Source organism: Budorcas taxicolor, chromosome 15, assembly GCF_023091745.1.
Source record: "Budorcas taxicolor isolate Tak-1 chromosome 15, Takin1.1, whole genome shotgun sequence".
NCBI classification, from domain to species: Eukaryota; Metazoa; Chordata; class Mammalia; order Artiodactyla; family Bovidae; genus Budorcas; species Budorcas taxicolor.
In genome coordinates, this window is record NC_068924.1 from 46,167,792 (window position 1) to 46,181,354 (window position 13,563).

General features: G+C 39.4%; 1 pseudogene; it reads left to right on the forward strand.

The window, feature by feature from the left end:
* Positions 1-11,449: 11,449 nt before the first annotated feature.
* LOC128059843 (olfactory receptor 56A1-like) lies at positions 11,450-12,376 on the forward strand (annotated as a pseudogene).
* The last annotated feature ends 1,187 nt before the right edge of the window (positions 12,377-13,563 follow it).

The window sequence follows — 13,563 nt, forward strand, 5'->3', positions numbered from 1 at the left end:
CTTCAGAGTTTTCTAAACTGAAGTTTGTGTGCCAGGCCTTTTTCTTCTCTCATCAACTGTTCATTGGATGGAGGTTGCCCCAAGGAGGGAGCATAACATTGAAGGAGGCAGCCCCTTTTACCAAGGGCAATGTACCAAAAGGAACACAGCTGAATGCCCTTATCATTGTTACAGTTCAATGTAAAAGACGAAGTCCTAACCCACAAAATACATCAAAGAAGAAAGAGGGATTTTAAGGATCAGAATAAAAATGATTAAATTAACATGATTTTTATATTTTTATATGGTATAATAATTTAAAACAATGAACAATTTTTACAATTAGTTGTATATTCAGTAAGATGTTCAAAGATAAGATAAACTTGAAAAAATTAGTAGCTTTCTTTTCTCCTTTTTTTAAAAACAATTTTGGCTGCACTGGGTCTTCATTGCTGAGCACGGGCTTCTCTAGTTGTGGTGCATGGGCTTAGTTGATCCAGGTATGTGGGATCTTAGTTCTATGACAGGGGATCAAACCTGTCCCTACATTGGAAGAGGGATTCTTTACCACTGGACCACCAGGGAAGTCCTTCAATAGTTTTCTTTATACCAGCAAAAATTATCCAAAAATATTAGAAATAAACATGCCACTTACCACAGGAGGAACTTAATAAGATGTAGAAATTGGCATCATAAAAATACACAAGACCTTTAAGGACATAATTTAAAAGTTACGCTAAGCTATTTAAGTGAAACTTCCACTTTACTTTTACACCTTAAAAGTAGAGAAAACAATGTACGTGGAAAATAACATATGAACATTTTAAAGATGACAGTTCTCACCAAATTAATTGATAAATTCAATGCAATTTCAAGAAACACTCCAGCAAGATTTTCAGAGGCATCTTTGTTACAGTTTTTCTTAAATGTATATGGAAGGTGAAAGTCTCACTAAATGGAAGAGAGTTTTTAAAAGCACTCATGTTAACACATATATGTGAAATCTATTTAGAAAAATGGAACCTATTTTGCAAGGCAGAAATAGAGATGCAAGACATAAAGAATAGGTCTGTGGACACAGTGGGAGGGTAAGGAGACGGTGAGATGAATTGAGAGAGTATCACTGATATAAATATACTGCTGCTGGTGCTGCTGCTGCTAAATTGCTTCAGTCGTGTCTGACTCTGTGCGACCCCATAAACGGCAGCCCACCAGGCTCCCCCGTCCCTGGGATTCTCCAGGCAAGAACACTGGAGTGAGTTGCCATTTCCTTCTCCAATGCATGAAAGTGAAAAGCGAAAGTGAAGTCAGTCGGTAAGTCGGTAAGTCATGTCTGACTTATAGCGATTCCATGGACTGCAGCCTACCAGGCTCCTCCCTCCATGGGATTTTCCAGGCAAGAGTACCGGAGTGGGGTGCCTTTGCCTTCTCTGATAAATATACTACCATGTGTAAAACAGATAGCTGTATAGAACAGGGAGCTCAGTTTGGGGCTCTGTGATGACCTAGGGGGTGGGATGGTGGGGGTGTTAGAGAGGCTCAAGAGGGAGGGGAAATATGTATACATATAGCTGACTCATTTTGCTGTACAGCAGAGACTAACACAACATTGTGAAGCAATTATCCTCCAATTAAAAAAGATTCAAGTTGCACCTTAGATTAGATAATAAAGCATACTACAAACTCATGATTTATAAAATGGTTTTGCCTAGCTAGTGTAAAAGCATGGGATATAAGTGATATGATAAAAATGATATATATACATCATAATATCATATATACATATATAAGATCTTCAGTTCAGTTCAGTCGCTCAGTCGTGTCCAGCTCTTTGTGACTCCATGGACTGCAGCACATCAGGCCTCCCTGTCCATTACCAACTCCTGGAGCTTGCTCAAACTCAGGTCCATCGAGTTGCTGATTCCATCCAACCATCTCATCCTCTGTCATCCCCTTCTCCTCTCGCCTTCAATCTTTCCTAGCATCAGGGTCTTTTGCAAAAAGTCAGTTGTTTGGATTAGGTGGCCAGAGTATCGGAGTTTCAACTTTACCCTTAGTCCTTCCTATTGATTTCCTTTAGGATTGACTGGTTTGATCTTCTTGCTATTCAAGGGACTCTCAAGAGTCTTCTTCAACACCACAGTTCAAAAACATCAGTTCTTCAGTGTTCCGCTTTCTTTACACTGCAAATCTCACATCCATACATGACTACTGGAAAAATCATAGCTTTGATTAGATGGACCTTGGTAGGCAAAGTAACGTCTCTGCTTTTCAGTATGCTGCCTAGGTTGGTCATAGCTTTTTTTCCAAGGAGCAAGCATCATTTATAAAAAATTTCATGGCTGCAGTCATCATCTGCAGTGATTTTGGAGCCCAATAAAATAAAGTCTCTGAGTGTCTCCATATCTATTTGCCATGAAGTGGCGGGACCGGATACCATGATCTTTGTTTTTTAAATGTTGAGTTTTAAGCCAGCTTTTTCATTCTCCTTTCACTTTCATTAACAGGCTTCTCTGTTCCTCTTCGCTTTCTGTCGTAAGGGTGGTGTCATCTGTGTATCTGAGGTTATTGATATTTCTCCTGGCAATCTTGATTCCAGCTTGTGCTTCATCCAGCCTGGCATTTTGCGTGATGTACTCCACATGTAAGTTAAATAAGCAGGGTGACAATATATATCCTTTCCTGATTTGGAACCAGTCTGTTGTTGCATGTCCAGTTCTAACTGTTGTTTCTTGACCTGCATACAGATTTCTCAGGAGGCAGTTAAGGTGGTCTGGTATTCCCATCTCTTTCAGAATTTTCCATAGTTTATTGTGATCCACACAGTCAAAGGCTTTGGCGTAGTCAATAACAAAGTAGATGTTTTTCTGGAACTCTCTTGCTTTTTCTATGATCCAATGGATGTTGACAATTTGATCTCTGGTTCTTCTGCCTTTTCTAAATCCAGCTTGAATATCTGGAAGTTCTCAGTTCACGTACAGTTGAAGCCTGGCTTGGAGAATTTTGAGCGTTACTTTGCTAGTGTGTGAGATGAGTGCAATTGTGCAGTAGTTTGAACATTCTTTGGCATCACCTTTCTTTGGGATTAAAATGAAAACTGACCTTTTCTAGTCCTGTGGCCACTGCTGAGTATTGCAAATTTGAGTACAGCACTTTCGCAGTGTCTTTTAGGATTTGAAATAGCTCAGCTGGAATTCCATCACCTCCACTAGCTTTGTTCGTGGTAATGCTTCCTAAGGGCCACTTGAGTTCGCATTCCAGGATGTCTGGCTCTAGGTGAGTGATCATTGTGGTTATCTGGGTCATGAAGATCTTTTTTGTATAGTTCTTCTGTGTATTCTTGCTCTATTTTGTGTATTCATTATAAAGGTGGCAAGAATATATATATATATATATGTATGTATGTATATATATGGGCTATATATATAAGATCTTATATATAAGATATTTTATATTTTATATATAAGGTATCATATGTAAAAATATTTATATGTAAGATCTTAACATACACATAAAAATAGGTGAAAAACACACAACTGATTGTTTATATCAGTTATTTCTAATGGTTTCTAAGATTTTACTGGATAACTTTAAATGATGTAGAATATCATAATTTGAATGCTAGAATGTCAATGTATTATTTTGTAATATAGGAAAAGTGAAAAGTTATTATTGATTGGATTATATTGTTCAGAGTGAGAATTTGAATGATTAATATTGGATTGGTGGGAAAAACACATCAGTGTTTATAAGTAGAAAACAAATGTGAGAAGTCAGTGAATTCAGAGACCTATTTAAAGGTCATCAGTTAGGAACTCATGGGAACCAGTAAAAAGGAAGAGAAGACTGGGAACTACAAAGCAGCTCTTTCACTGTTTAGGGCTTGGCTACAGTACCCCTTTTGAAATTTTAGTTTGGCCATCAGTCGGTTCCGGCGCTCTGTATGCACAGCCCTATTGCGTTCCAGGTGCACACCTCGCAGCACAAGAGTAGAGCTGTGCTAAGTTCCTGGCAGAAACTGCTCCTTCCCTGCTTGCCCTGAGTTGTTATCAACTCTCCTCATTATTATCTATTATCCATGCACTCAATCCTCCAGTGCAACATAAAGCATCAGGAAGCTCCATACAAGTAGCAGACTACTACAATTACACCAATCCCAGACAAATTTATAAAGGGCACTGGAATAAGTTTCTGCTCATTTTCTATGGCAAGGTGGCTCCCAGGTGATGGTGTCTGCAGATGCATCAGATGAGACAACAAAGAAATGAAATGAATTACTTATTGCGTAACTAAGTTATTTGTCTAAATTCAGTGGGAGGCTATAGGCTAAAGACTGTATATCAGATTATTTCTCTGTTGAATATATTCTTTGTCTGAAGTCTGCTGCTGCTGCTAAGTCACTTCAGTCATGTCCGACTCTGTTCGACCCCATGGATGGCAGCCCACCAGGCTCCCCCGTCCCTGGGATTCTCCAGGCAAGAACACTGGAGTGGGTTGCCATTTCCTTCTCCAATGCATGAAAGTGAAAAGCGAAAGTGAAGTCGCTCAGTCTTATTTGACTCTTAGTGACCCCATGGACTGCAGCCTACCAGGCTCCTCCCTCCATGGGATTTTCCAGGCAAGAGTACTGCAGCTAAGTCATGTTAGTCGTGTCCGACTCTGTGCGACCCCATAGATGGCAGCCCACTGGGCTCCCCCATCCCTGGGATTCTCCAGGCAAGAACACTGGAGTGGGTTGCCATTTCCTTCTCCAGTGAATGAAAGTGAAAAGTGAAAGTGGCTGATTCATCTCTCAAACTTAGATTTGAAATATCCTACTTTCTGACTATCACCTAACTGCAGGTTCAAATTTTTAACTATCCTTAATGCAGTCACAATTGTTGAACATCAAGACTACCAAGCTACTGAAAAAAATCACCTTCATTTTATTATTTTTCTTTTTTCTTGACTTTATTCCTTCTCAAGCTGAGCATCTATGGCTCATCATTCAATTATGCTCTTGGAAATAATCTGACCTCCTTTTTTTCATCCTCCATTGTAGTTGTTTGAAATAACCCAAACACTGAATAAATCTAAATATCTGTCTCCTTTGTGGAAGATTGAAGCTTTCTAGAAAAAAATCCCTCAAGTAAACTTGTTGATTTCACATTAAATGTATCATTATAAACTTCAGATGTGAGCTCAACAATACCCAGAAATCTCACTATGTGATACCATTATAGTAAATGGGTCCATGTCTACTAGGTTATCAAAGAGAATCCTAGAATTATATTTGATTTCTACACTGCATGCCTCATTTTCTAATTCATCAGTATATTTAGTGACTATTCTTTCAAAATTTGTCCACTCAAATTCATTTCCTCTGCCACCAGTCTGCTCCAGGCCACCATCTTGTCTGGGCAAGTAACAGTCTTCTGACTGGCTTCTCTGCTTCTACTCTCATTTTTCTTCCCATTCATACCCCTCTTCCTTAAGGCCATTTTGATTTAACAACTTATCTAAAGTAATGTTCCCACAGTATGTTCTATGCTGGCTTTTGACAGGATTCTGTATATTTTCTTTTGTAAAATTACCAAAGCTTTCTACATTTTAATTGTATGATCAAAAGTATAAAATTAAAAGAATTTTTAATTAAAAAATAGAAAATATATACACATAGTTCCAAGTTTTAAAAGTTAAAGGTATTCAGTAAAAATAATTAATTTTCTATATCAGTTTTATTTATGACGGTATATATTAGAAAACCTAAATAATTATGGCCTAAACAAAATAGAAAATACTTTTTCTTCCATGTAGAACAGTCTCAGAAATGGACATCTAGGACTGAAACTAGGGCTTCACTGGTTTCTCTATTTCTGCTTTACCATGCTTAGAATCTAATGTTCATCCTCAATGTTACTGATAGTTTAAGGTGCTTACTAGAAATTCAGGCATCAATCCTGTGCCTGTTCTATGTGGAAGGAGAGAGGGCAAATGACCTTCTTTCCTCAGCTAAATTAGTTTACTTTAGAGAGTTTTCTTGGAAACTTTGCCAAATTACATCCACTAACATTTGAAATCTGAGAGGTATAGTATTTTGGTAGTATATGTGGGTACCCAAATAAAATTATGTTTTTTGTTACTAAGGAAGAATGGAGGTATTGGGTAAATAACCAGTAATCTCTAACATACCATTTTACCCATCTGCCAAATTTGACAAATTTGTCTTTCTCAGAAAGAACTACTCTTACAGGTTTGTTGTGTATCCTTTCAGAGGTAATTTGATTTCATCTAAGAACATATAATAAAATGTGTATATATATACACACACTTATTTATATTATATTCTTGGTATAGCATTGCAAAATTATTTTGTATAGCATTCTACATACTGTCTTTGCCTCTTGCTTCTTTGCTAAACAATGTGTCTTAGAAATGATTCAAATAAATACATTTGGAGATGCCATTTTCTTTTAACAACCATATAATTAGAATGCATTCTTGGTGAAGGCAAGGGCCACATTTGCTTATTTACCGTTGTATTGGGTTGGCCAAAAAGTTCGCTTGGGTTTCCATATGCTATAGGGAAGAACCAAACAAGCTGTTTTTGGCCAATCCAATATACAGTGTCTAATACAGTTTGTGGATCACAGGATGTAGTTAGTGTTTGTTTAATGGGTGGGTCACACAAACAGCAAATGCCAGAGCTGTGATTCAAATCTGCTTGTGATTTGAATGATTTTATTCCTTTATTTAATTCACAACATTGATGTCTTAAATTAGATTGTCAGATTTCCTTTTATTTCTCTGCATTCTTTAGGGGATACATATATTTATTAGTTAAATAAATCTTAACAGTTTTCTGAACTTGACATGCTAGGATTTTGTTTTGGATTTCAATACTTACAGTCACACTCGTCAGATTAGTGGTGACAGTGGGAAAGGGTCATTTAGAACATAGACATTGAAGTCAGACGGATGTAGCTATAAATGCAGGCTAACTGTGTACCTTTGGGCACATTTCCATCTCTCTATCTGTCCCCTACACACAGTAGGGATAATAGTTTCTACTCCAAAGAGTTGCTCATCCGTATCTAAGAGAGACGATTCAATGAGAAAAACTATATAAAGAGCTTCAGTAGTGTAGGTCACTCAGAAAGCACTCAAAACATTGGACTTATTGCAATAAAGACTCTGTATCTCTTTTTCTCCATTTTCAACCTGGTTTGTATGTCAGGGCTTATGCACCAGATCCTTGGCTTCTGGGCAATTTCTTACCTTAGTTTTAAACCAGTCCGTTTTTCACATCTTAAGTCCCTACCTGCAGGAGCATCATATGACACAGTTCCCAAAGGACTCAGCTTTTTACCCGTCAAGTCTCTGCTTCCCAAGTTACCTTTTCCCATCTGGGTCTAAGAAAAAGGGTAGGAGAAGAATAAGAGCTCATAAAACCCTCAAGATTTATTTAGCAAATTCCCAACATGGTTTTACTACAGCTGATACATCATAAAAGACTCATTGCTCTACATCTTCTATAAATTCCAGGGCTAAGGGCAGATATCACAGGCTCTATTGGATCTAGATAGGAAGAATGACAAGGCAGTCAAGGATCCTTTTCTAATAGCCTCCAATAAATAGGAAGAAAAAGGCAATGACAAGGTGAGAGATATGGTAACTTTGGACGCATTAGCATCTAGAAACCCTAAGCAGATCCATAAGGAGCCAATTAGTTTTCTTTCTTCTCTCTGCCTTCCTAGAAGAGGACCTCATTTCATTTGTTGGTTAGGAGACTTAGTGAAAGTAGAGAATTGGCCTTTATCTTGCTTGACCAGAAAAGAAAGGAGGTCTATAAATCCTATAGTGGGATAAAAGGTATAGAAATTCTGAATTAGTATATCACTGGACATCTGGCACATGGACTCAGGGAGGAAAAAAAAACTGATGAAGTTTTCCCCAAACTCTGTCCCCATAGAGCAGTTTAAATTGCAGACAGATAACTTTCTTTAGACTGACAGAACTCTATATTTCACATTTAACCAAACTCAGTTTCTCTGTGATTTTTCTCTAATGATTCTAGTTTTACCCTTTTGCCGAAGATAACCATTCAAATATTTTGAAGTTATCACTGATGTCCTTTGCAGATCACATATCTATCAATTCAGTTCAGTTCAGTCATTCAGTTGTATCTTACTCTTTGCGACCCCATGAGCTGTAGCACGCCAGGCCTCCCTGTCCAACAGCAACTGCCAGAGCCCACCCAAACTCATGTCCATTGAGCAGGTGATGCCATCCAACCATCTCATCCTCTGTCGTCCCCTTTTCCTCCTGCCTTCAATCTTTCCCAGCATCAGGGTCTTTTCCAATGAGTCAGTTCTTTGCATCATGTGGCCAAAGTATTGGAGTTTCAGCTTCAACATCAGTCCTTCCAAAGAACACCCAGGACTGATCTCCTTCGGAATGGACTGGTTGGGTCTCCTTGCAGTCCAAGGGACTCTCAAGAATCTTCTCCAACACCACAGTTCAAAAGCATCAATTCTTCAGCACTCAGCTTTCTTCACAGTCCAACTCTCACATTCATACATGACTACTGGAAAAACCATAGCCTTGACTAGATGGACTTTTGTTGGCAAAGTAATGTCTCTGCTTTTGAATATGCTATCTAGGTTGCTCATAACTTTTCTTCCAAGGAGTAAGCGTCTTTTAATTTCATGGCTGCAATAACCATCTGCAGTGATTTTAGAGCCCCCCAAAATAAAGTCTCTCACTGTTTCCACCGTTTGCCATGAAGTGGTGGGACCAAATGTTATGATCTTAGCTTTCCGAATGTTGAGCTTTTATCCAACTTTTTCACTCTTCACACATCTATATTTTGTAACAATTACTTGACCCCACAAAGGGGGTCAATGCCTTTTATTATGTTTTAACTTCCTATGACTTTATCTCAGTCTGACAAGGAATTTCCTAATACATAGTGCCCTGAATTGGATAAGATATTCCAGAGGGCTAATTGAAACAGAGTTGAGAAAGATTCTCAGTTTCGTTTTTGACATTGTGCTTCTGTGAAATAAATGAATAGATATGATATTCTCAGAAGAACCAGTCCATCCTAAAGATTGAAGGCCTGGTATATACGAGATGCCTGATATATACCAGTGAATATTGTCGATCCAGCTTTAGAGTCCTTAAATTATTTTTTATTCCATGTACCAATACTTACACTTATCAGAACATCTAGAAATTTGTTTCCTTTTCCTTCTTTCCCATTCCAGATTTTCTCTCTTCCTACCTGCTATCCAATTTAAACAGTGAAGAAATTGAATTGGATAACCTTAGAGTCCAAATGATAACACTGGGTGGCTGAAGGCAAGTACCTTGGACTTGATGAGTTTTGGGCAATAACCCTTTCACAAGTAAATGGTGAACAAGTGATGAATGGAAGCAGATAAACAGGAGAATTGATCAGCAAGTAGCCTTTGAGGAGGTGCATGAACAGGTATAAATATTATGTCAAACAATGCTAGAAAAGGACAAAGTGCAAAGAAGGGCACTCAACAGGAATGAGAAAACAGAAGATGAGGAGGATGAAGGTCAAGAAAAACAGGAAAGCTGGGTACAGAGAGATGAGATTTTGCATGGATAAGTTGGTAATATTTTAAGTTGAAGGAAATTCAAGAAAATTTTGTACTAACATAGCAGGAACAACAGAGTGATTCTGAGTTTGTTTTACGGCAAGGGCAAAAGATTTAAGTCAGAGACCTAGCCTAGGGTTTTACCGTTCACCAAGGGACAGGCTCTTGAGCAGCACCTGCAGACAGTGACATGAATAAGCCTCCAGGTTCCAACATACATTTTGTGGCATGCTCTGTCCATTCCCTGAAGTCCACCATACAAACCCTCAGCGAGCACCATTTGTAGTATTTTTTTAAAAAACATTTTTTCTTTAAAAAATTTTAATTTATTTTTTATCTTATGCTGGAGTATAGTTGATTAACAATGTGATAGTTTTGGGCAAAGTGATTCAAATTATGTGTGTGTGCTGTGCTCAGTCATGTCTGACTCTTTCGCGACCTCATAGACAGTAGCCCACCAGGCTCCTCTGTCTGTAGGATTTTCCAGGCAAGAAAACTGGAGTGGGTTGCCATTTCCTGTTCCAGGGGATCTTCCTGACCCAGAGATCAAACCCATGTCTTTGGTGTTGCAGGCAGGTTCTTTAACACTGAGCCAATTCAAATTATACATATACATGCATCCTTTTTCAAATTCTTTCCCCATTTAGGTTGCTACATAATACAGAGCAAAGTTCCCTGTACTGCTGGGTAGGTCCTTGTTGGTTATCCATTTTAAATACAGCCACCATTTGTAGTATTGATCAGAGCTTCTCCTTTCCCCTCCTCCAAGTTCCTTCAGCACTGAAATCTTGGCTAATTCTCCACTTTCACTTGAAATTTTACCTCTGTGTAAAACACTAAGGTCCAGTATTTTTCAATAGGCTTTTGTTAAGAATCTATGGGGTGTTAGAGAATGTTGATGTGTATCAATGAAAAGTGCATGTTGTCAGTCCTCAGAGGGAGGGAGACAGAGAGGTACAAAATCTATGTGTAAAAAATTACAAAGAAATGATAATAGTAAAAAAAAAAAGTTGCTTTCTTAATAAACAACTACTTCAATTATCTTACTTTCCATCTGAATTTGTAATCTTTCCCCAAAGAGGCATGCTACGATATGTTTCATTCTTGTCTTGCCTTTTCCTCTGCCTGCAAGCTTGAATGAGCCTTTTAGCTATGTAGTCAGCCTTCTCTAGCTACACTTTCTCACTTACTGAATCTTCAGCTCCTTTCATTCTATTTTCTGTTGCCACCAGTCCAATGAATTACCCATGTTCAGGTCACTAATGACACCCTTTCAATAAAATTTAATGACCATTCATATTCTCATATTATTAGACTTTTGTTTAGCTGACAAGTTGATCCTATGCTCCTTAAAATTTTCATGGAGAAAGCAACTTCTCCTTTATACTATTATCATTTTGCTTTTCTTAAACTGGTACTACACTGACTTAATTTGTTGCACATTTTTAATGTTGTGAGGTTACTACCTATTGTTATTCTCTTTTCAAATCTTAGTGTTTACACTGATCCTTTTTTTCTCTTTCATAGACTGTAGCATTAATTGTCTGGAGAAGGAAATGGCAACCCACTCTAGTGTTCTTGCCTGGAGAATCCCAGGGACAAAGGAGCCTGGTGGGCTGCCATCTATAGGGTCGCACAGAGTCGGACATGACTGAAGTGACTTAGCAGCAGCAGCAGCAGCATTAATTGTCAAGTCCCACCACTCTATCTTTAGGATATTGCCTGGAATTTTCCTTCTTCTGTATATCATTAGCAACCTACAGAGCGAGAGCTATACTTTTGAAATCAATTAAACAAAATTACCTTTTGTATCTGACCAAGCAAATAGTCAAGACAAGACTTCTCAGCTCAGGATTCACTGGATGACCTCACCCAGCAACTATTCCACTCCTTCAGTCTCTGAATTCCTCCTCATCTGCTTCCCTAACTACCAGAGCTGGCAGCACTGGCTGTCCCTGTCCCTCAGTCTCCTCTTTCTTCTGGCCACGGGGGCCAACACCACCCTCCTGATCACCATCTGGCTGGAGGGCTCTCTGCATGAGCCCATGTACTACCTGCTCAGCCTCCTCTCCCTGCTGGACGTGGCGCTCTGCCTCACCGTCATCCCCAAGGTCCTGGCCATCTTCTGGTTTGATCTCAGGTCCATCAGCTTCTCTGCCTGCTTCCTCCAGATGTTCATCATGAACAGCTTCCTCCCCATGGAGTCCTGTGCATTCTTTGTCATGGCTATGACTGCTATGTGGCCATCTGCCACTCACTGAGGTACCCATCCATCTTCATTAACCATGCTGTGGCCAAGCTAGTACCTTCATTGCCGTACAAAATGCCCTTCTCACTCTACCCATTCCCATTCTTGCTGCCAGGCTTCATTACTGTGAGAAAATGTCATTGAGATCTGCATTTATGCCAACCTGTCTGTGTCCAGGATTTCCTGTGACAATTTCACCCTGAACACAATCTACCAGTTTGTGGCTGGTTGGACCTTACTAGGCTCAGATTTCATCCTCATCTTCATCTAAAGAGCTATGTTCAAGTTCAAGGCTGAGGGAGCTTCAGTCAAAACTCTGAGCACGTGTGGCTCTCACTTCATCCTCATTCTCTTTCTCAGCACCATCCTTCTGGTTGTGGTGTTGACATATGTGGTCAGAAAGAGGGTCCCCATGGACATCCTGATCCTGCTCAATATCCTTCATCACCTCATACCCTCTGCCTTAAACCCTATTGTATATGGGGTTCAGACTAAAGAGATAAAGCAAGGAATTCAGAAACTGCTGCAGAGAGGGGTGTGAATTTGTAAAGCAGATTTAGAATTCTATCTGCCCTTTCTTCTCAGTGATTTTCCCCCGACATGAGCTAGAGAAAACCCTGACCCTGGTTTCTTCCTTTGTTCTAGCCTGGTTCAGGAGAGGGTAGGCAAGAGGAAGAAACTCATTTTTCTTGGGCAACTGCTTTGGTCCTGGGCAGTTACAGTGAAGCAATTTAATCTTCACAACATTCATGTAGCTACTACTACTTCTATTTTACAAAAAAAATATGATTTTAAGAGAAAAAACTACTGGAGATCATATATATATATGTGTGTGTGTGTATATATATAATATATATATATTATATATATATATATGGCAGATATATGACAGAGCAGAGATTAAAATCCAGGCTCTAGAGCCTGGTGTCTTTCTACAGAAATGCCCCACCCTACTTTCCTTTGCCTGTGTTTTGTCCTTATGGATGTCCATGGGTATTTCCTGCTTGTATCTCCTATTTAGAGAGGGATGAATTCTCAGAGAAGACGGAGTCCTGTGACAAAGAACCTGCAGGACCACAGGAAAAGAGCACTCGTAATAATAATAAATCAATGCTAACCTCTTACTGTGTCCTCAACAGCCTCACTGCCCTCAGGGAGTCTAGAGAATGAGGAAACAGTTTGAGGCTGGGGGAGAGGCGATACCAACAGAGTAAGAAATTGGGGAACCAGGACAGGAAGTCGGCCACGTCCCCATGGGTTTAAGCAGCACGTGCAGTGAACTGAAAGGCAGGTCTTATTTGTTGATTCATCTCAGGAGCTCTAGTTGGAGGTGAAAAGACAGAGCGAAGTGTCACGTTTGTGGATAAAAGTGGGTCCATTCAGCAGAAAATGAATCTCACAGATTACTTTTAGAGAATTTAAAGTAAGCACTTGATTAAATAAGTATTGGACACATGAAAATTTTAAAAAAAAAGGAAAAAAGAGGGAGAGGATGCTGAAGTAACACAGGGAAAGTACCTGAGGGAAGAACCTTATACTTGGGAAGCGCTGGGGCGTTAGGAGCCAGCAGGTTGGCGGGGGGCTCCTTGAACTGGTTTCACAGCTCTGAGGAGGGAGCTGCCTCTGACTGGTAGTCGAGTCACAAGGGCTCAGCAGAGGTGCGCTTAGAGCTGGGACAGAGACCTCTGAGCAAGGACTCTATGCTGCTGCTGGTATCTCTGAGGGAGT